This window comes from Fukomys damarensis, unplaced genomic scaffold (genome assembly GCF_012274545.1).
Source record: "Fukomys damarensis isolate Sample0158 unplaced genomic scaffold, DMR_v1.0_HiC HiC_scaffold_18, whole genome shotgun sequence".
In the NCBI taxonomy this organism is placed as follows: Eukaryota; Metazoa; Chordata; class Mammalia; order Rodentia; family Bathyergidae; genus Fukomys; species Fukomys damarensis.
This window is the reverse complement of record NW_022900930.1, coordinates 48,218,564-48,242,138: the sequence shown is the minus strand read 5'-3', so window position 1 is coordinate 48,242,138 and position 23,575 is coordinate 48,218,564. Positions and strand designations below refer to the sequence as shown.

At 39.1% G+C, this 23,575-nt stretch overlaps 1 protein-coding gene across 1 annotated transcript in view; it reads left to right on the top strand.

Annotated features, from left to right (window-relative positions):
- The window catches only part of Ints9 (integrator complex subunit 9), a 103,701-nt gene that overhangs the window by 9,938 nt on the left and 70,188 nt on the right, over positions 1-23,575 (top strand). The window lies entirely within an intron of this gene.

Genomic DNA, 23,575 nt, shown 5'->3' with positions numbered 1-23,575 from the left:
TCTAAGTCAGAAATGGCATAGTGGAAGGGCCTGGTGGAGAAATGCTGCTCATCCCATCATGGCCAGGAAGCAGAGAGAGAAGGGAGCAGAGATGAGAGTGCACCTTCCAGTGACTTCCAGTGCCCCACCTCCTACCTCCACCTAATAGCACTGAACAGCACATTCAGCTGCTGAGCTCATTAGTAGGTGAATCCACTGATGAGTATAGCAAGCATCCCATGATCTAGTCACCTTCCAAAAGCTCCACCTCTGAGCACAAGAAGCTTTGAGGGGACATTCTGGGTATGGAAGACAGAATCCAGGGCCTTTGCACAGATCTGCCTTCCCAGCTTTTTTGTTTTTGTTTGTTTTTATTTGTTTTGTTTTGTTTTGTTTGAGATTGGATCTCGCTAAATTACTAAATTGTCCAAGCTGAGCTAAATTTGTAATCCACCTGCCTCAGCCTCCTAATATGCTGGGATTGCAGGCCTGCACCATGGTGCTTGATAAAATCCATACATTAAATTTGCAAAATTTAAGGAATTTACTTATTTCTTTCCATATATTTTTGAGTTTAAGAACAAGAAATATCTTTTCCTTTATTTAAAACATGTTTTAATGCCTCTGTGGCATTTTAGATCTTAGTATAGAGAATAATTATTTCCTGTTAAATGTATAGATAAATAATTTATCTTTCTGTTACTGAACGGGAATCTTTTTCCCATGTGGTTTATATATAACCCCTATTTATTTCTTGCATTCTCAACCTAGCCCCCTTGTTGAATTTAATTTTTAGTAGGTTTGCCAAATGGATTTTCTAGGAATATAATTTTGCAGGTCATTTTCTCAAACTTTCATTGTTTCTGTGGTGTAATTGCCCTGGCTTACATGTGCAGAAGAGTTTGGAATAGAAATGGTGGTGGAAGGCATCACTGTTCTATTTCTGGTGTGAGTGGACATGCTCTTTGAACTCAACCCATCACTGATGCTTTTGGCTTAAAATTTTTGTATATTTTAATTTACTGTTACAGCTAGCTGCTTTTTTGGTCCAAAATGTTCTAGTCATTAGTGCAATGAGATTATTTTACATGGCCCAACAATGGGTTATTTTCTGAAGGGAAGATCTATTTCTGTTTGTTTGTCTTAGGCAGTTAATTATATCTTGTATTCCATTTCCAGACTTTTGAGTAAACAATGGGTTTTATAGCTTAAAGTCTTAGGTGGCACATAGTAGACTCATAGAAGTAATAGAATTCTGTGACCTTAAAAGAAATAGCAAGGTTTCCTTGGGAAACAGAACAGCCAGAAATAGTTTCTCTGTACTTCAGAGACAGGACTGATAGGGCCAAGAAATGTAAACAAATCAGCCTGTTAAAATAAACATAATTACCACACCGCCTCCCAAAAAATCTCTGTAGAAACAAAAGGAGTCTCAGAGCTTTAGGTGGTGGCTTATTTGTTTTTAAGGTTATTTAATTCAAGCTATGTAGACCCAATAGGAAGGAGCCACTGATAAACAACTGTATGATGACTGTAACTAACAGATTAAAAAGAAGCAACAACAAAATTGCATTTTTTAAATTATACAATTCAACAAACGGTATTGTTTTATACAAAGCATCCTCAGTGCTTTGGGATATTCTAAAGATGAGTAAGACATAGATCTTACTTATTACTAACTCATTGTTTAATAAATTAGAGACACAGCATTTTGGTGATAGACTATGATAAAGGTGATGGTGATCTACATTTAAGATGGGGATTGTAAAAGATGAGTTCCAACTGCAGAATCCCATTTTTTTCAAGAAGTAAAGTCCGAGCTGGCCTTAAAAAGTACTTTGGCGATGGGCATATAGCTCTTGCTGCAGAGCCCTTGCTTAACATGCATGAGGCCCAGCACAGTAAATAAATAAACAAATAAATAGCCTTTGGCTGACAAATAGTCTCAATAAGAGAGTTATGTCTTATTCATGGCAGGAGCAGTTAAAAAGGATTTGACAAGTGAGATGTCATTTCCCCACTAACAGGCAAGTACAGTCTGTGTTTTTGCTGTGTAGTGCTCTGCAGCAGTATGTGCAAAGGTGGACACACTTCTGCCCCTGAGGGTGCTCTTATTGGGGAATGTCAGTATTTTCCCTATATGTGTGTTATCAACATCTGAAAGATTTGTGCATTTGATTGGAAGAGTTAGTGGGGCAGGGCCAGACTTGCTAAAAATTTAAGGAGGGAAAGCGTAGAAAATTTAATTCAAGCCACCACTGCTCGGCTCTCACACGAGACCTAGTGGTTTGAACAGTTAGTTAACAGTGTAAGATTTTTTTTTTTTCTAGGAGAAGTTTCAAGAAAGTTTATGAGTTTAAGAATTTTGAACACATGGAGCCAATAAATTCATCCTTTTGGATATCTTGGACAAAGGAATAAAAAGACCTGTATTTTACACAACCAAAAAACTTTGGAATGTGAACTGAAAAAATATAAATTCACTATATTTACAAAATATTTTGAAAAGCATCATATAATTAAAACAAGAAAAATTAGTATAACACTGTGGACTCAGTCTGCTCTTGAACAGTTTGGTCTCTGTTTCCTGCTGTCCCACACGATGCTGAGGAGAGCACACTGTGTTCTTAAGCTTTTTGCACCCATCCAGCTATTTGCTTAATATTGCTTAATGTGAGTTCCCAAGTAAAATTACTAGTTCAAAGACTATGCAAGCACATTTTAAATTCTAATTCAGTATTGCTTGTGTAAAAAAAAAAAAAAAACGCCTTTCTCTGTCTTTGGGTTGGTTTTTGTTTGTTTGTTCTAAGTTTTAATTCATTTTTATATTCTTTGTCAATATAGAGGCTGAACATTTAATCTCAGTGTTTTAGTTTTGCATTTTTATTTCAACCAATTCTGTATTTATATTTTATCTTTGCTTATGTATTTTTGTCCCTTTATATTTCATGAAATACCAGCTTGTGTTTTGCCCATTTTTTTCTGTTATATGTTAAGGATATCAGTTTTTGTCTTGGTCTTATGAATATTTTCTAGTGTGTCTTTTGTCTTGCTTGAAATAGTTTTGCCGTATACAAGTTTTCAGAGTAAGTCAAATCTATTGGTATTTTCTCCCAGGATCATAGCTTTAGGATTGTACTATAAAAATTCTTTCTAGGTGGGTATGGTGGAAATCATTGCTTTGTTATATTCCATAACAGGGCCGGGGATTTAGCTCAGTGGTTCTGCTGCCTGCCTCAAAAGCGCAAGGTCCCGAGTTCGATCCCTGCTACCAAAAAAAAAAAAAAAAAATACACATATTGAGACAAATATCATATATTTTCAATGTATTAATATCCAAGAATTCCTTTATGAGAGCTAAGGGGAAAGTACTAGTTCATCGTTGACAGTTTTTACTAAAACTGAGAAGGATACTTCTTTCTAATCTATTGTTACCCTTGGCTAACAGACAAAAATTAATTCTAGGGGAAAGTAAATGGTGATCAAATGATCAGTCTTCCAGGAAATCCTTATGTGTTAGACAGTTACAACTAGATAAAAAGGACTAAAGATTCATGAAATAGAAAGGTCATTGTAATTTTCCAGTGCAACCTTTCCATGCTACCCAGTAAGAGGGTCCAGACCCACACAAACAGGTTGCCTTGAACAATGTGGTATGTTAGGGCTGGGGATTTAGCCCCGGTTCTGCTGCCTGCCTCAAAAGCGCAAGGTCCCGAGTTCGATCCCTGCTACCAAAAAAAAAAAAAAAATCCATATTCCATAACAAAGATTTTCAGAGAACTATTTCATTATGAACCACGACAAACTGAAGATCAAAATTTAGCTAGTAATTTTCATTATCCTTTCTCCCTTTACTATAGAATCAGTGTTATTAGTAAAGAAGCTGCTTCTTCACTTCTTTCACTGCTTTCCCAAGGTCTCTATGAAAAGCTGGGTTCTTTGCTAACCTGACTTGAAAAGCCTTGTCTTAGTTACTTTTCTCATTGCTGAGACAAAATACCCAATACGCTAAGTTAGAGGAGGAGAGGTTTGTTTAGCTCATATTCAGCTCATGATTTTAGCTCATAGTTCATTTCACTTCATAGTTAGCTGGCTCCAACATAGTTGGCAGGGTGGCAAGGCAGAGGGATGTTGCAGAGGAGAAACAATTCATGGGAAGCAAAAGTCCAAAAAAGGCAGCAAAGTAGCGAGGAAGCAAGCAGCAAGGGGCAGCAACAGCCCTCTTTCTGTCCCTTGTGTTACATTCAGGCTACATGCCCTTAATAGCACTCCACACTCAGAACTATGCCAAACTAATCTGTAGACTAATTTAGTAATCATACCCAATTAATCCCAACATCACAGACTCTAGATTCAGCCACCTCTGAAAAAGCTCCACCTATGATAGCATGAGGCTTTGGAGAGACATCTAGACACAGGCCATAGCATCCTTTTCTAATCACCAGAACTTTATCAGTTAGCTTGGTTATTGGCCTTCTATAAATTCATGTGAAGAACCCAGCATAAATTAAATGCTCAACAAGTTCTAGCTGTTTGTAGAAACTTTTTCTCTTAATCAAAAACTATAAATTCATTTCTTGAAACTGAAGTCATTAATGGGGTTTTGGTTTTTCTCTGATCCACACAGAATTATATTTGTTCAGAGGTTGAAATTAGCACCACTCCTTACTCACATGTGTTATATCTGGGCATTTTTTTCCCCTAAGTAGAACACTTTTGTTCACAGCAAGTCTACTGAGTTGGTTAACCCTCTTCCTGATTATCTCAAGGCTGAGCAGGAACTGCCTAGGAACTGTGTTATCTGTGTACTCTGCCTTGTAGTTGACTTTGAGGTCCAGATTTGCTGGACATTGAACCATAAATACCACATTTATCTGTGGCTTGAGAGAGAAAAAAGTACACTATGTTTAACATGCCTGGGACAAATTCCTTCCCAGCTTGCACTTGAATTAACATTAGACTAATAAATTCCCTTCATTGGTGCTGACCCTGTAGTCATAAGTTTTACCACTTAGTTAACTGTTTTACTTCATTCCTGCACTTTGTCATTCCTGCACATTTTCAGCACTTTGTATATATTTATAAATCCCTTTGTCTTTAAATTTTGAATTGCCAATAGAAATTTCTGTGGCAATGATTACTTAGTCCAGAAGTGAAAACTTTTTCTGATTCTTTTAAAATCTGGCTACTGTTTAAGAGTCGTAGTCATCAAGCATACAGAAGTACCTAAAATAAGAAAAGTTGCAATGTGTTCATCTGCCCTCTCCTATCAAAGTAATCACTTCAACTAGTGTATGTGCTTGTTTTTTTATATAATATAAATTATATTTTGTTATGTTTTGTTTTTTAGATGAACAGGTCACACACATAGTGAACTTTTCTCATCAACTATAATTACTTTTTCACATTTATCAAGTGCTGATGCCAATTAGCCAACAGTGTGGTTTCCAAGGCAACCCCAACCTGTCTTCCTTCCTTCCCTCCCTCACCCTTAATTGTTTACTGTCAACATTTCCACCCTTCCTGAGCTTCTGTTGAGGAAATTTTGCTTTGTATGTCCTCCTGCTTCTTTACTCATTTTCATGGAAATGCAAGGCAGAGGAAAAGCATGAGGAGCAGCCCTTCAGTGTCAGCGCCTCAGCTGTGTGTCATACCCAGTCACTCTTCAGCCACAAAGAGGTTTTTCTGTGTTCACCACGCATGCAACAGTTTTTCAGCACAAGTGGAAAATTATCCTTCTGCTTTATCCAGCTGTGTAGTCAGTGTGACAGTGAGTATGACTGACACAATTAAGAGCTCTTCCCAAGATATGATCATGATTCAAAGTGGAAGAAAGTAAAAAATTACCAAATAAAATTGCAATACATTTATGGAAGTATCTGAATGTTAGAAAGCCTGGCCCACATTCTTAGCAGGGTGAACAGTTCCAAATTAGGCAGTTTAGCTAAGAAAAGACCAATCAGATGGTATGGAATAAGTCGGGGATTCTCGATAGATTGCACTCTCTCCTTTCCCTGCCACACAGGAAGCATATCTGACCTGTTCGGACAGGAGGTGACTTCTAATGAGCTACAGTTACTGATGACAGTGAATGTTTTACACTTAGATGACTTGGCAAAAACACTTCACAAACTGGGAAAGAATTAAATTCCTCATTTTTAGAAGTTTTTGATTAGATGTTCTAATTTTTCTCATACATTGTTTAATTTCTTACATTTTCAAAAAGTGTGCAGTAGCACAGACATCTTTAGACAACAGGTTATATAAAAGACTAACTTTTGGTCAACCTAGGAGATCAATTGAGTGATGAGAAAGAAATCTCTTCATTTGTTAGAGACAAAATTTCAGCTAATGCTTTGTGCCTAGGTCAAAAGTGATACTGGATGCTATGGTACAGAGGCCAGAAATAAAAACTGATGCTGGTTTTTTTTAAGCCAAAAGTAAATTTCCACTTTGGAACAGTTTGGTAGTTTCTTATAAAGTTAAACATATACTCACCATATAACCCAACAATTTCATTTTTAAATATTTACCCAAGGGAAATGAAATTGTATGCTCCTTTAAAAATCTGTATGTAAGTGTTTATAGCAGCTTGATTAATCCTAGATAAATGGAAACAACCCAAATGTCCATAATGTTGTAATGGATAAACAAATTGGGGTACATCCCTATAATGGGATACTTCTAAGCAGCAGACAGGAGTGAACACCGATACATATAACAACCAGGATGGATTGTACTGTGCCAGTAGTGTGTGAGATTTCTGATTGCTCGGCATCCCTGCCTGTACTTGTTATTCTTTTTAATTTTCACCTTCCCAATCAGAGAATAGTGGTATCTTACTTTGATCTTTGTTTGCATTCCCGAAAGATTAATGTTGAGCATCATTTCATTTGCTCTCCATGTCTCTTCTTTTTGTTGTTGTTGTTTTTTTGTTTTGTTTTTTGTTTTTTGAGACAGGGTCTCACTATGTAGTTGAGACTGACCTGGTACTCACTATGTAGCCCAGGCTGATCTTGAACTCACACTGATCCTCCTGCCTCAGCCTCCCGAGGGCTGGGATTACAGGTGTGCACCACCACACCTGGCTCAATCCTGTCTCTTCTTCAGGTGTTTTGCTACTGCTTTTGCATTGTTTGTGCTTTTAGTGAGTTGTAAGAGATTTTTAAAAATTTTTCTGTATTCAAGTTTTCTATCAGATTTTTTTTTAATTGAGTTTATTGGTACGTTTTTTAGGTATACAGTACAGTTGCATTCATTATCTTTCAGATATCTTGAAAATACTTTCCTTCAATTTGTGGGTTATCTCTCATTTTCTGAGAAGTATCTTTTTTTTTTTTTTTTTTTTTTTTTTTTTTTTAATAAGAAGATCTTGGTAAGTCACTAAGTGCTCAAACTTGTAGTCATTTTGCCTCAGCTTCCCAGAGTGCTGGGATTGCAGGTATGTGCCACCACACTGGGCAAGGACTATCCTTTGAAAATCAAAGTTTTAAATTTTAATTAAGGCTAATTTATTAAATTTTTATGATTGTTTTTGTGCCTGGATCTAAGAAATCTTTGCCTTGCTCTTTTTGTGTCTGATTATAAGAAATCTTTGCCTGACTGTGCACAGATTTAATTGATTAAAATTAAAATTTAAAGGCTAATACTGGAGCCTGGGGATGTAACTCAGTGGGATAGCACATGCTTAGCATACTTAACCGCCCTGGGTTGAATCCCCAGCGTAAAAACAGAAAGCTGGTACTCTATTCACTTGCTGAGAAATTTTTAAATATGTTTGGAAGAACTTGAGTGAGTATATGGATCTACTTTTTTCAACTAAATTATATAGAACCTGATATAGATCAACTTATTTGAGATGAAGATTTAACATTTGAATTGAAATGCACTGTATGAGTCATCAATTTTTAAAGATTGTAAGAAAGTAGTGTAAAATGTCTAATATTTTTATTATATGTTTAAATGATAATATAGATATTAGTTAAAATATAAAATAAAATTTTCACCTATTACTTTTTATTTTTCTTTAATTTGGCCATTAGAAATTTAAAATTATGTACATGGTGTGCAGTGTATTTTTATTGAACAGTGTTTTCTAGACTTTTATTATTTTAGCTTTTCCATTTAGTTCTATGATTCATTTTTTGAGGTCAAAGTCCCCTTACCCTAATATTTTATAATATTTTAAAATGGAAGCTAAAAGTCTAATGAGCATAGGTAACACTGAAAAGAAACTGAGGCAGTTTGCAGTTTTATCGTTAGAAAATGCCATTTTTTTAAATGCTATAATATGCTAGTGTACAATTTCTCAGGTATATGGAAATGACTGTCAGTAGTCTTGACTGATTGAATATACTCCCTTGTCTATTCCAAGCTCCATTCTCTGTAGTATTCTAGCAGGAATTAGATAGTACTGTAACAGGAATACAGTATTAGGGAGAAATTAGAACAGATAATCAGGAAACTGTTTTTTATTTCAAAGACTCTGAATTTTTTCCTAACCATACTCTCCAAATTAAAATCTTTTGCTCTTTGCATAGTATACTAATAGTTTCTCTTACTCCTCATATATCAATGGAAACACTTAGAACTTGTGGTCCAAGTACAAGTTAGGTCTGTTATTAACTGTGTGATCTTAGCTAGCTCTTCATCATTGAGATAGTATCAAAGATATTTACTTAATTCATTTGTTTGAAAAGATGAAAGTAAGGGATATGAAATTCTCAGTTTCTTTTTTTTTTTTTTTTTTTTTTTTTTTTCTTACCCAAGGACAGTGCTGAGCTATAACCCCAGTCCCCTCTCCCCTACACATACCCAGGTATACCTTTTTTAACATTTTGAGACAAGGTCTTTCTAAACTGAGTTGGCATGGAATTTGTAGTTCTCCTGTCTCAGCCTCCTGATAGTTGATATTATAGGTGTGTGCCAGCACGCCCAGCTTAATTCCTTTCCTTCCTAAGCTAGGGCCTACTTTTATTTTTAGAATTCCTTTTCCAGTGTTATATTAGTAGCCTTCCTGTCATTGGAACAGACACCTACAATGTGAAGAAGGGGAGGATTATTTTCACTTGCAAGTTTTGAAGGCTCAGTGCCTAGTTGGCTGACTCCAAGGCAGAAACATGGTGGAAGGGTATGGTGGAGGAAGGCTGTTCAGCCCGCTGGCAGCCAGGAAGCAGAGGGAGAAGAAAGGAGCCTGAGACAAGAATAAACCCAGGTTACACCCTTTCCAACCAACTGCACCTTTGAATATAAGACTTTTGGGTGACATTTTAGATCTAAACCATAACATTACACCTTTAGCCATCAGAAAGCTCGTGTGCATCTCACTGTATAATGCATCTAGTCCATCTCTAAGAGATGCACAGGCTTAACAGTTTCAGCATTGCTGAAAAGCCCAAGTACAAATTCTCTGAGACTTAAGGCAAACTCTTTATCTATGAGCCCCTGTAAAAGTCAGAAAGAATGTTAAATGCTTCCAGCGTACAATGGCACAGAGTAAATATTCCCATTCCTTTGGAAGAAACGAGGGAATAGAAAAGAATCAGACCAAAGCAAGACCCAAACCCAGCAGGGCAAACATTAATTGCTGTAGTTACATATCTGGCATCCAAGGCATGGAGTGGTAAAATGTGAGTTGCAAAGGGCTTGGGCAGTCCCCTCTTCTGACCTTGCAGGTCACAGCCCACGTGGCCTTACTCTTGAGCTGACTCCACTCACTACCTGTGGCTCCTCAGTATATGACGCACATTTCTGGCATCTTCAACTTCCTGGGGTCTCTATTGCTCCTTCAGCTTCATTCTCACAGCTTCACGGCCTTCTTAGGCACATTGTTTGGTCTCCCAGGCCTTCTCTGAAATCTAGTTGGAAACCTCCATTAACCCACAACACTTGGATTCTCCGTGCCTGGAAAACCAGTATCACATGGATTGATGCCAAGGTTTGCCACCAGCCGGAGAAGTAGCTAGGTCCATGGCTGCAGGCTGAATGCCTGATTAGCTGAACTTGAGGAAAAACTTCCCTGAGTAGTGCTGAATGAGCAGTCCACCTTGGGGCTCCCTTCTCAAAGCACAGTTTTCCCTTTTACATCTTTCAGCATGTAATAGGTAGAGTCTGGCCATTTCCTGAAGTGCCCTTAAATCATCTTTGCTATTTTGCCCATACAAAGTACTTGGCTTTTTTTTTTTTTTTAGTGGTGCTGATTTCTTCAGCACCCACATCTTCCTTTGCCTCAACTTTACACATGATTCTTTTGGGACCAAAATTTAAGTTTTTCAAATTTTTCTGCTCTGCCTTTGACCCCAACTTACCCATGTCACAGACTGCATGTCAGGCTATTTGAAATTTCCTCCTTCAGATTAGTCAACCAACCTAATCTTAGTCTTCTACAAGTTATCAGGACATAGGCAAATGTAGAAAACTTTTCTGCTAGAGTGTGACATGCATGGCTTCTATCTAGTCCAAATGCAAGTGGAGTCCTCGTTCCCAACTGAAACTCCTGAGCTTGGCCTTTACTGCATTTCTATCAGTGTTCTGATCTGAGCTCCAACTAGAATCACCCATCAAGCTCTGATTGTAGCATTTTTGTACTTCTTTAGCCTTTTTCTCCCAACCTTTCCAAACTCTACCAACAAACTAGATCCAGAGGCTTCTAAACCACATGGTACAATCAACAGCAGTGACCCAACATATGGTACCAGTTTCCTGTATTAGTCACTTCCCCATCATTAGGACAAAATATCTGACATCTGCAACTTAAAGGAGTTTATTTTGACTTATGCTTTTAGAGGGTTTGGTCTATCGTTGGCTGACTCCAAGGCAGAAATAGTATAGTAGAAGGGCATGGCTAGTGAAAGCTGCTCAACCCATGGCAGCCAAGAAGCAGGAGGACAAGGGAGGAGCTGGGGATAAGCATACACCCTTCCTAGTCATGCCCTCAGTGATCTGTCACCTCCAACACACACCACCTATGAACATAGGAATTGTAGGGTTCTTGTTCCAAACCATAACAAATATCAGTGTTAAGTATTTTTATGAGTATGTATATTTCATAAATATAATTAACAAACATTCTTCAGGCAATTTTTAATATCTTTTGGGGTTTTATGTGTGGATACTGAGGATTGAAACCACAGTTGTGTTTCACAATGAGGTACATCACTATCACACTCCCCTTTTTTTGAGACAAGTTCTCACTGTTACTGAGAGTTGCCCAGGCTGGGCTCAAACTTGTGATCTTTCTGCATCAAACTCCCAGAGTGATGGATTACAGGTGTGCACCACCACACCCTACTTGAATTTTTTTTTTATAGTATCATAATACCTTGCTAAACCTTGTTAGGTAAGCATTTTACCAAACTCTCTAAGACTAGAAAGCATCAAAGGGAATTTTGGTGGCGGGGGTGGTGGTTTTTGTTTTTGTTTTCTTACTTTTTTGAGACAAGGTCTCACCTTGTAGTTCAGACTGTGCTTGAACTCACTAAGTAGCCAATGTAGCCTCAAACCTGTGGTGATCTTCCTACCTCAGCCTCCCAAGAGCTGGAATTATAAGTGTGTGCCACCATGCCCAGCGCCATTTTTATTTAGAGACAGGATCTCACTAAGTCTTTAAATTATCCAGCCAGGGATCAAACTTGGAATCCTCTAGCCTCAGCCTCCCAGAGTATTGGCATAACAGACATGCACTACCAACCAGGTGTTATTCTTGTTAGTAATGAATAGAATAGTTAAAAATGCATATTTCAAAACCATAAACAAAAACTCCAATGAAAGGATTACCGGAAAATTTCATTTGACGCAGTCATGAGGTCAAAAAGGAGTCCTGTCTCAGAAAACACCTTCAGGCTGTGTTTTGAGTGTGTTGAAAGTCTGATTTGTTTGTTCCTTTATATGTTCATGCTAAGAATTCAACATAGAAATTGGTCTCTAAATGGTGACATTGGGTGGGAACCCCTAGCCCATACTTCATAGAATTTCCTTAGATAAAGCTCCCCCAAAGATGGACTTGCTGTCCAGTGTTAAAACAGCAGTAAATCGTGAAATGGACCACAAGTTGGAATCAGCAGTCAAAACGAGATTCCCAGAAATGTCATATAATTATGCAGTCTAACGGAGACTCTAAAATGAAGACATGGCTGGGCATGGTGGCATATGCTTGTAATCCAGCATTTGGGAGGCTGAGGCAGGAAGGTCACCATGAGTTTGAGGCCGGCCTGGACTATCTAGTGAGTTCAAGGCCAGCCTAAACTACATAGAGAGACTGTGTCTCAAAAAACCCAAATGAATTAATGTGTGAAAGTAATTAAAGGGGTATCTGAAAGGACCAAACCTCTGAAGATAAGAAGACACCATACTCACAAACCAAGGAAAATTTTTAGAAATGAAAGACATGGTCATTGAGAAAGGCATTTCAAATCAGGTCCAGTGGAAATACCTGTCATACCGGCCACTGGAGAGGCTGAGACAGAAGGGTTGTTTGAGCTCAAGAGATCAAGTTCAGCCTGGACAACATAGTAATACCTTGACTCTTGAAAAAACAAAAGGGAAGAAAATAAAATTTCATCATCAGTTTAATCCATAGACTGCTAGCAGATTTGATATCACTAAACAAAGAATCAGCAAAGTATAAATCTGAAGAAAATACCCAAAGTGTACTGTATAGAGCTAAAACTAAATTACGAGAGGATAATTTAGTTGAGAGGGTAAGGAAGCAAAAAACAATATTACAACATTCATTTAATAGGTATTTCAGAAGTAAAACTACAAATGGGAGAGAGGCAATATTCAAAAGGACAGTGGCTGACAGTTTGTTTGTTGTGAAAAAAACATGAATGCTCATGTTAGAAACATAAACCAAAGGTATTTTACCTAGTTTTAGGGTATACACAAATGTCTTAAGATACTCCTAAATGCCACTTTAGAGTGTAAATTACTCCCCCAGACTTAGGTGACCTCTTCTGCCCCTCAGTGATACTACAACAAGAGCAACTAAAAATGAGCATGTACAACTCTTAAGAGGACAGGTTCTAGTCCTGTATCTCACAGATGAAGAAACCAAGTCTTTGCAAAATCACACATTAATAATGAATGTGACAATACTTTCAGCTCAGGTTGTCTTACTCCAAATCCCCTGCTTTATATAATTTAGCAAACTGCCTCAGAATGAAATCCATTTTTCAAGTAAGTGATTTTCCTTTGTTAGAGCCATTTAATTGCCTCTAGATAGCTATTACTAAGTTTATAGCTGCCTTTTGTTGAGATTGTAGATGGTTTTGAGTATAAAGTATGAACAGTGGGACAGATCTGATATATTACCAACAATGTTGTAAATAGGTACAGCCTCTTTTGGAAAGCATTTTGGCAGTAGATTTCAAGACCCATAAAATACTTATATTTTTTGACCTAGTTAATGCCACTTCTGGGAATCCTCAAAGAAGTAGTCCAATATGGAAAAAACCTCAGCGCTAAATTGCAGTCATGATTATAATACAGCAACTGGAGGCAACCTAGATTTTCAACAGTAAGGCAACAGTTGACTAAAAGAAAATGAGAAATTAACTTAGTCAAAAACGTGACATGTGATGCAGCACAGATGAGGAAAATATAGTCATGAGTTTTAAAAGCAGCACACAAAATTATATGTATACAAGATTAATTGATTGCAAAAAAGGAAAGGTGGAATATAAAGGTAATTGGACTACTGTTATTGCAGAAGGAACTAGTAAGTGACACACAGAGACGCAAGAGTGGGTAAAACAAAAACATTTATTTTGCTAGCAAAGGGTCGGCATGCACCAAGGGCTATGCCATATGACCAACCCCGGGCTGAGTCACAATCAGTCTTTTATAGGAGTTTTGCAATCATGACCTCATTTTAGGTAGTTTGATAAGACATTTCAGTTCCCATCACAAATGTACAGTCATGGTCACATGACATTTTAATTTTAACCCAAATGTAGCATCTTCTTTGTTGTTGGGATGTTTATCTTTAGTATTCACCTAGTTAGCTATTCTAGCCCACAAGACGGGCTCACAGTTAGGAAAGCAGGACTGGTGACATTCTTTTTATCTTAACTCTTGTACACTAATATGCTTTACAGAAAGCTTAGGGTTTAGGGTCTAAGTGTACCTTGCTTGTGAGGTATAGTGATTGTTATATTAGTTTGAACATCTGGTCTCATCCTGGAGATGTGGCTAAGCACCTCCAGCATCTGCTGATCTTTTAACATTTTAAACTGGGTCTACATGCCTTCAGGCTTTGTAGTTAATGATGAAACCTCTGCTATTGTTGTGCTAACAAAGAAGCAAAGCAAAGCAAATTACAAAAGCAAAAGACAGTGGTTATTCTGTATTTCCTTAAGATTTTGTAGGTTTCAGACTATTTACAGAAGTTCTCTTTATCATTGCTCCCTTTGTCTCTGGGGGTAATTCCTTACCCCTTGTTGGATTCATTCCATTTGCATTTGATAATGCTGGGCAGCAGCTACCCTCTGGTGTATTAGTTTAGATATCCATTGTACTACACAGGGACCAAAGATGAGCAGCAGTAGTATAATAACTATTGGCCCTACTGGAGTGCTGATCCAGACTTTCCATCCCGACAAGTTGAGGCCAAAATTGTAGGTTGGGTCCTCAGTACCAAATTCCTTTCTCAGCACCTTACTACAATCCCTTAGTTTATCTAGTGATTCTTGTATCACTCCAGATTTGCTTGCATAATAAAAACATTCTTCCCCTAAAAATAGGCAGGTGCCTCCTCTCTGAGCATTAAGCAAATCAAGGGCTCTTCTATTTTGTAACATTACATTAGCCAGTGAGTCTAACTGAGTTTCTAAGGCTTGAAGAGCATCTCAAATTTCCTCCAGGTACTTTGTGATTTCCTGTCCTAAGGCCATGAACTATTGCTGCCCCAATCCATCGGCTGTGGCATTCAGAGTGAGGCTGCCAGCTATAGCTAGTCCTGCTAATATAGGGAGAACAATTGGGTCTCCTTTTCTCTTTTTTTTTTCCTGTCAAACCGCTTGCTTGTTGCAGTGATCTGTAAAGGCACTTTTCTCATTGCTAAAGGAGTGTAGACAGGATTAAGTTGAGGATTAAGATCCCCAAAGCACATAAACCTGTAGAGTGTTTTGAAATCACTCTAAAAACACCATTTTTGCAGAGAAAGAAGGTTCCATTTGGAGTAGAATAATTACCAGTAGTCAAAGACAAATCAACATTAGTGTAAACTGCTGAGACATTGTGTGATTTTTGAATACCAAGAAATCAAGTTCCATTACCAATTACGTATAATGGGTAGTTGAGAAGGGGGTACATAGCAAGCTTCATTGGCTCTAAGGGCGGGTCACTCATGATGCCAATTGCTTGATAAGTCATCATGGTGAGTGGTGCACAAATCCAGCAATCTGAGGCTAATTTCTGGTCTGCCTGTAACAGCAGTGAATGAGTTCCATTAATTAAATCCATCATATCTATTCCTGTATAATTCTTTGGATGCCCTTTAAGTATACCTTGTATCTCCCATAGCACAGGAGTTTTCCCTATTTTTAGAGGAGTGTTTTTTCAGACCTCTTTAATTTGCAGAATCCAACTTTTTAATTTTTGAGGTCCATGTCTAGCAGTTGATTAATATCCAATATAAACATGAAAAAATCACTCCCTGTAACCAACTTAGGTCCCAGGGTCTAGCTATATGTATATTTTAAGGGGTTACGTTGTCCCTTTTTACAGTAACCACAATTGCCAGTATCTCTGGTAACATCAAAACTATTTAATCATGTTCGAGTTTCATCTGAACAGTGTGCCTTTTCTTATGTATATCCCCCCAGTTGAGTATGGTACCAGGGTTTCCATGATGTTCTTTCAAGCAGGCATCAAAGAAAAGTGTGAGGCGATGTCCCTCTGGTTCCCATTTAATAGTTTCAAAGGTTACCTATTTTTCATCAAACCTATCATCTTTAGGCTTAGAGATTCTTAATTCAAAAACAAAATAATCCATAACCCTCTGACACATAATATCCTGGTTGCAGTCCTCATTCTTTAGCCATGCGTTGACTGTTGGCCTCTGGAGTGACAAGAGCAGAGCTGTGAGTGCACTGTCTCTTAGAGTTGCAATTCGTGGGATCCTCTGGATAAGCTCCTTTCACCCTGGAGTGGTGGATCCATGGTTGGACTTCAGCCACCTTGACAGCTATGGGAGTAACCATAAGTGCCTCATATGGCCCTTCCCATATGGGTTGTAAAGGTTTTTTTTTTTTCCAATTTTTAACATAAACTTGCCCCCCTGGTTTTGTCAAATGGGCAGGAATTAACATAGGGACGTCCTCCTTGTTTCTAATTTGCCCCTGTATATTTTGGAATATTTTCCCCAATTCTAACAGTTGTAATTCCACTGTGGAGGAACTTAACTGAGATAACTTGCCAGTAAAGTCTCTTAAAATACATTGCTGTCTCCCAAATAAGACCTCGTATGGGGAGAATCCAGTATAACCTGGGATGTTTCTTAATAAGGGCTAAAGGGAGCAAATCCACCCGTGTCCCTGGTGCTGTCAAACAACATTTAGTTAATACATTCTTAATAGTGCAATTCATCCTTTCTACTTTACTGGAGAGGCCCTATATGCAGTGTGTAAATACCATTTCGTATGCAATAATTTAGCTAGATCTTGTATAACCTCTGCTACAATTGTTGGCCCGTTATGGCTGCCTATAGAGAGAGGCAGATCAATCCTTGGAATTATTTCCTTTCATAAAACTGTGTATACTTCTGATCCTTCTCTCCTGTAGGGAAGGCTTCAGGCCATCCAGAGTAAGTACACACACATACCAACAAATATTTATAACCTCTGCAAGGGGAGACTTCTGTAAAGTCTAGTTCTTTGTGCTCAAAGGGGGTTGTGCCTTTCTGTTGTATTCCAAATGGTGCTCTGGGACCTGAGATCAGATTTATTTTCTGACAAATTTGGCATCTTTTTTGAGACTTATTCACACAAAGTAGAAATGCAAGGTATGAAGAAATACCTCTCTAACAGCGTTTGGAGAGCTGCCTTTCCCCCATGAGTCAAGTCATAATAAGTTTTAATCCAGTAATATGATGCTGCCTTGAGTATCGTCATCCTGTTGTCAGGTAGGATCCAAACAAGGCCTTGTTTCTCAGCCAGTTGTTCCTTAGCCCATTCGTTCTCTTTATCTGAATATTCTGTAATAGCTAGGGGTTTTTGTATCTCCAGTTTTCTCTTTTTATGCACAGGTTAGCATGATTATAGTTGCCTTTTGGCTTCTATATCTGCCTTAGCATTGCCTTTTGCTATTGCATCTTTTCCTTTATGGTGACCAGAGCAGTGCATCACTGCTACTTTATCCAGTTTGTACACTGTCTCCAACAACTGCATTATCTCCTGTTTATTTTTAATTTGCTTGTTCTCCGCTGTGAGAAGACCACATTCTTTATATATTATGCCATGAATACGTAAGGTAGCAAAGGCATAACGGAAGTCTATATAAATATTCACCCTCTTTCCCTTTGCCCATCGGAGAGCCTGTATGAGTACCCAAAGTTCTGCTTGATGAGTTGACCATCCGGTGGGAAGGGCTTCCGCTTGGACTTCTTCCTGGGTTGTAACTGCATAGCTAGCATGGTGTACCCCATTTTCCATGAAACTTTTCCCATCCATGAACAAGAGGATATCAGCATCAGGCAGTGGGATATTTTGCAGATTTGGACAACTCAAGAACAGCTCATCGTTGATGCTGAGACACTTGTGGTCAGGAGGGCAAGGTTCCAAGGGCAAAAAGGTAACAGGATTCAAGAACAAAATGTAGCTAGGGGTTCTCACAGATGAGGGCCTGATGGTGTGACTGTATTATTTGAGAGCCATTGATGTCCTCTGTTATTTAACAGTTCTGGGATGGCATGGGGAACCTGAATAGTCAATTCCTGTCCTAAGATTAGCTTATCAGCTTCCTTAATCAGCATAACTGCAGCTGCCAGAACTTGTAGACAAGGGGGCCATCCCTTTACAACTGGATCCACATTTTTAGATAGATATGCCACTGGCTGTTTCCATGGGCCCACTTTTTGGGTGAGCACCCCCAAGCAGTATGGCTTCTTTCTGTCACATACAAGGGAAAAGGTTGAGTCACATCTGGGATTCCCAATGCAGGAGCAGCAGAGAGGGTTAATTTTAACCTTTAAATGGTGGCTCTTCTTCACCCCATAACAGTCACTGACTTTTGGGGCCTTTTAAGGCTTCATATAGGGGCTTGCCTGTATCTGCAAACTCCAGAATCCAGATTCTGCAAAAACCTTCAGCTCCTAAGAATTCTCTCAACTGCTTTCATGTTGTAGGTTCTGGTAAGGTGCTGGCTACTTGCTTTCTTTCATTCCCTAAGCAGCACCTTCCCTTAGTAATTTGGAATCCTGACTATTTTACTTGCTGTACACAAATTTGAGCATTTTTCCATGTGAAACTTTATATCCTGCCTCTTGAAGCAGCATTAATATTCTCTTAGTATCCTGCCAGCATTGTTCCCAAGATGGACTACACAATAGTAAATCGTCAACATATTGTAACAAAATGTAGTCATGTTGTTCCACAGGGAACGGTAGCAAGTCTTTTGCCAATGCTTCCTAAAAAAGTATAGGGAGGTTTTTTAATCCTTGTGGTAATCTAGTCCAAGTAAATTGGGTTTTAGTTCCATTGTTCAGGTCTTCCCATTCAAAGGCAAAATTGGTTGAAATCAAGGAGCAATCCAGAGAAAAAAGAAAGCATCTTTTAGGTCTAAGCACGTAAACCAGGCCACAGTGAGAGGTATTAGACCTATTCATGTGTAAGGATTTGAAACCACAGGATGTAGGGTTACAGTTCTTTCATTTACAGCCCGACATCTTGCACCAGCCTATAATTCCCATGTGGCTTTCTAACAGGTAACAAAGGAGTGTTCCAAGGTGATTTACACGCTTTTATGAGTCCAAATTCTTTAAGCCACATAATGTGGGGTTTAATTCCCAGGCGGGCCTGTCAAGATATTAGGTATTGTTTTATAGCTGCTGGTGCTGAATTATCTTTCAGTTTCTATCTTTAGAGGCCGGTGGTTTTTAGCAAGTCCTGGAGGCACAATCTCGGCCCATGCATTTGGAAACAGTTCTCTCAACTCTTGGGGTCCTTGATAAGTTTCCTCATTGCTAAAACACTGCCATTCACCCTCTCTATTGGTAGTCACCCCATTATACAAGCCTAATTTGGATCTAAATGTAAAGTTGCACTTCCTTGCTATGTGAAGGTGACTGTAGCTCCTAGTTTAGATAGATGGTAGGTCCCAGCCCATCAGTGGGATGGGACACTATGGTAAGTATAGGAACTCATGTTTTATGTTCCCCAATATCACATATTCTTTCATGACAAAATTGCCATTTTTTTGAAATTCCAGTGGCCCTGATTATTTGTACATGTTTGTCCTCTAACGGGGCAATTGGTTTCACTACTACCGAGTATTCAGCTCCATTACCCACTAAAAAAAAAGACAAGTCTTGGCCCTCTTCCTTCATTTTAACCATGGGCTTATGAGAGCCAAGTGTTGTCAAGCCCGGTCCCCATCAATCACTGTCTTCATCAAAAACAGGGAGCAAAACTCCAGTTTCTGAATCTTTAACTTCCTGGGCCTGTTGTGTTTTCTTGGCGGCTACTTAGGACATTTATTCTTAAAATGTCCCTTTTCCTTACAGTATGCACACTGATCAGTCTCCAGATCCTCTCTCTTAACTCTATCCTTTTCCACATTCATCTGACCTTTCTTTTCCTCTTGCAGTTTCTCTTCGGGCACCTTATTTCCCATGGCTACTGCTATGTGCTTTGTCCTCCTCTTATCTCTCTCATCTTCCCTCTGAAGTCTTTCCTTTTCTCTATTTCTGCTCACATACACTTTCCTAGCCGGCTGCAACAACTGAGTTATATTCATTCCTTCCCAAGTTTCCTGTTTCTGTACTTTCTTTCTGACATCAGCAGCAGATTGAGGTACAAAAGCATTGCTCACTAGTTGTTGATTTTCTGCTGCAGCGGAATCAAAAGGCATATACATTCTATATGCCTCATAGAGTCTCTCATAAAACTTTTCAGGACTTTTCATCTGGTCTTTGTAGGGTTTCCATCAGCTTAATCATGTGGGTGGGCTTTTTGCTAGCAGCTTTAATTCCTGTTAAAAGGGAGGCTCTATAGTTTGCCATATTGCAATTTGGGTGGGCATTCACTTGAAATTGTTGTTCATGCCCTTCATTAGGGTTTTGTGTCCCAGGTAGCATGCAAGAGTCATTTATCTTTTTTTATCTTCCCTATAATCCTTTAAATCTCTTCAGCAGTTAACATCGCCCTACAGAGTCCCTTACAGTCTTCCCAATTGGGACGATGGGTACAAAATATTGATTCAAACAACTGAAACATTTTTGTTGGATCCTCTGTGAGAGGGGAAGTTTCTCTTTTCCAATTAACTGAGTTGGTATCGCTAAAAGGATGGTGTACAAAATGATGTCTTCTGGGTAATCTCACAACGGCATTTGGAGGCTTGGTCCCAGCACTGCTGAACTAGTTCTGTGAGATCTGGGAGTACCATCGAGGGGGAACACAGGCTTTCCTGAACTGTCAAGAGCTGGAGGAGCTTGGGCATTTGCTCTGGGAACCCCTGCCCAATAAGGAGGGGACCATCTAATAGGTCTTCCACATCTTTCTCAGGTCTGGTTGAGTCTTAAGAACAAGCAGCTGGACTACCTTGTTCATAGCACACATCTGGAGCCATGGGGGCATATTTGTACATAAATCTAACCAGGTGTCTATATATGGGTAGTCATTAGTTCGCCCCTGGGTGGTAATCTTGTTCCAAATCAGTCTAACTTTTCTTTTGTCTAGAGTTCCTTCTGGAGGCCAAGAGTGGTTTAATTGAGGCCACAATAACTCACAAAGCTTCCTGAGCATCTTTGGTCTTAACTTTACTCCATAGTCCCCCACAAAGCTTTTATCAAATTTTGAATCATACATTCAAGACAGTTGGTTTAATATTTGTATTTCCCATGATCACTTGATCTTCCCTTGTCTGGTGATGTAGGACAAAGGGTGGGTGCCACTTGGAGAAGAACAGTCATGCGCTCGCCTGTCTGTCAATGGGCCTCTTGAACACTTTAAAGCCCGCCTAAGCTAAGCACACTGTTGTGTTAGTGTCCCATTTTGCTTGTATTAGATACTGGCCAGGTAATCACAAAAACAGACCACACACAAGTTCCTCAACTCAGGGAAGGATCTTTAAGCATAAACGCCCCCTCCCTTTGTCTTGGGGCACAGACCAGACTACTGACACTTTTGTAGCTCGTTCCACTCACTCCTAACCGAGTCTCTTTTACACGCACAATCACCCAAGAAGTTAACACTTTCTCTCTCTAGGCCCCCTTACAAAATACAATAACAAAGTGAGAGTATATGAGAGTATATATATCCCTGAGGCCCAGGCGGGGGCAAACGAAATCCTCACAAATGTCAATGAATGAAGGGTGATCAGGCCTCCACTCTCTATCTTACCCAAAATTTAACAAAGAGCCAAAAGCAAAAGCCAAACAAGCTAAGGGTTGCCCAGGGAGTCTCACCATTCAGACAGATGATCCCATTCACTCAGCTGCCCTCCTCCTGCTGTCTGTTCTGGGTTCATGTGATCCACTGCTGGTGAGCTGGCCTCTGACTCCTAGAAAGGGAACTCAGGAAATCCCAAGGGTGCCCCATTCCCTTCTGAGGAGGCTGTTGGCCACTCTCTCTGGTGGGACTTGGGTTGAGACCCAATACAGTCCAATACCCTTTCCTTCCCAGCCAACACACCAAGAAATGTTGCAGAAGGAACTGGTAAATGACACACAGAGACACAAGAGTGGGTAAAACAAACAAACATTTACTTTGCTAGCAAAGGGTCAGCCTACCCTGAGGGCTGTGCCAAATGACCAACCCTGGCCTGGGTTACAATCTGCCTTTTGTAGGAGTTTTACAATTATGACCGCATTTTAGGTAATTGATATGACCTTCCAGTTCTCTCAGTTCCCGTTGCAGATGTACAATGGAGTACTAGTTGAATCCTAAAGATAAACATCTGAACCACAAAGATGATGCTATATTTGGGTTAAAATTAAATTGTCTCATGACCATAATTTGTACATCTGGGGGATCACAATTAGGAAAGTAGGACTGGTGACATTCCTTTCATTTTAACTGCTTAATAGTGATATGATTTACAGAAAGTTTAGGGCTTAGGGTATGGCAAATGTTACCTTAGTTTGAACATCTGGTCTCACCCTGGGAATGTGGCTAAGCACCTCCAGCATCTGTTATTCTTTTTTTTTTGGTTTTTTGAGACAGGGTCTCACTATGTAGTTGAGACTGACCTAGAACTCACTATGTAGCCCAGGCTGGTCTTGATCTCACAGTGATCCTCCTGCCTCAGCCTCCCAAGTGCTCAGCATCTGTTATTCTTATAACATTTTAAACTGGGGCTACATGCCTTCAAGCTTTGTAGGTAATGATAAAACCTCTGGTAAGGACCAGGGATTTAGCTTAGTGGCTCTGCCACTTGCTTTGCAAGTGCAAGGTCCGAGTTCTATCCCTGGTACAGAAAGGAAGGAAGGGGGAGGTGAGGGAGAAACCTCTGGTATTGTTCTCCTCAGAAACAAACAAAGCAAAAGACAGCAGTTATTCTATATTTCCTTAACATTTTGTAGGTTTCAGACTATTTACAGAAGTTCTCTTTATCACCCTGATTGTAACTTTTCTATCTCCACTATTTTTTAAGCTTTTCATAATATAGACTTATGTCAACTTTTAAAATTAAAGTCACATGGTGAGATTTTATGCATGAGCCTCACTGGATGGTAGGCTGCCCAGTGAGAAACAGCAGCATATTAGAGACTTAGAGCATTGTTAGAGTCAGCCAGGCTGTCTGGGCACCTCTTTTACAGGTTGCATGAGCCAGGCAGTCACTATACCTAACTTTTCAGATACTGAGTTACAAACTTTGGCTTGGTAAAATAATAATTTTCATACATAAACTTTGAAGAAAGAAGCTTGCGAAGCAACCACAGATTTTTGGCTCTTGACCTTATCATTTTTAGAACATGCAGGTTAAAAGAAATCAGTTTTTGTAATGTTCTCTGGGGAAAAGTAGAAAATGGATCCCATGCACAGAAAGAACCAACAGGGCAACAAATGTGTGAAAAACTTGGCCAGGTAATGGAGCTAGTTGATAATGTAGCAGTACTCTGTCATGTCCCATCCTGCTTACATCAAAAACAGTGGACCTGTTGAGAGGTTGAAAACATTGATCATTCTATTTTCTGGGTTTTGCAGTTCAAGGCAGTCTTCTACAGAATGACTTTACAAGTATGTGTGGTGAGGGGAGTCTTAGCCTTTTTTTCCAGAGTAGCAATAGAATTACTAAAGATGATAAAGTATCTCCCATATGGAAAATTTTCAGTGTAGCATAACTGTGATCCCCAGTACATTGAGGATGACATGAGAAATACTTCATTTCAATATATTGTTTCACCTCGAGTCCCTTTTTTTTTTTTTTTTTTTTTTCC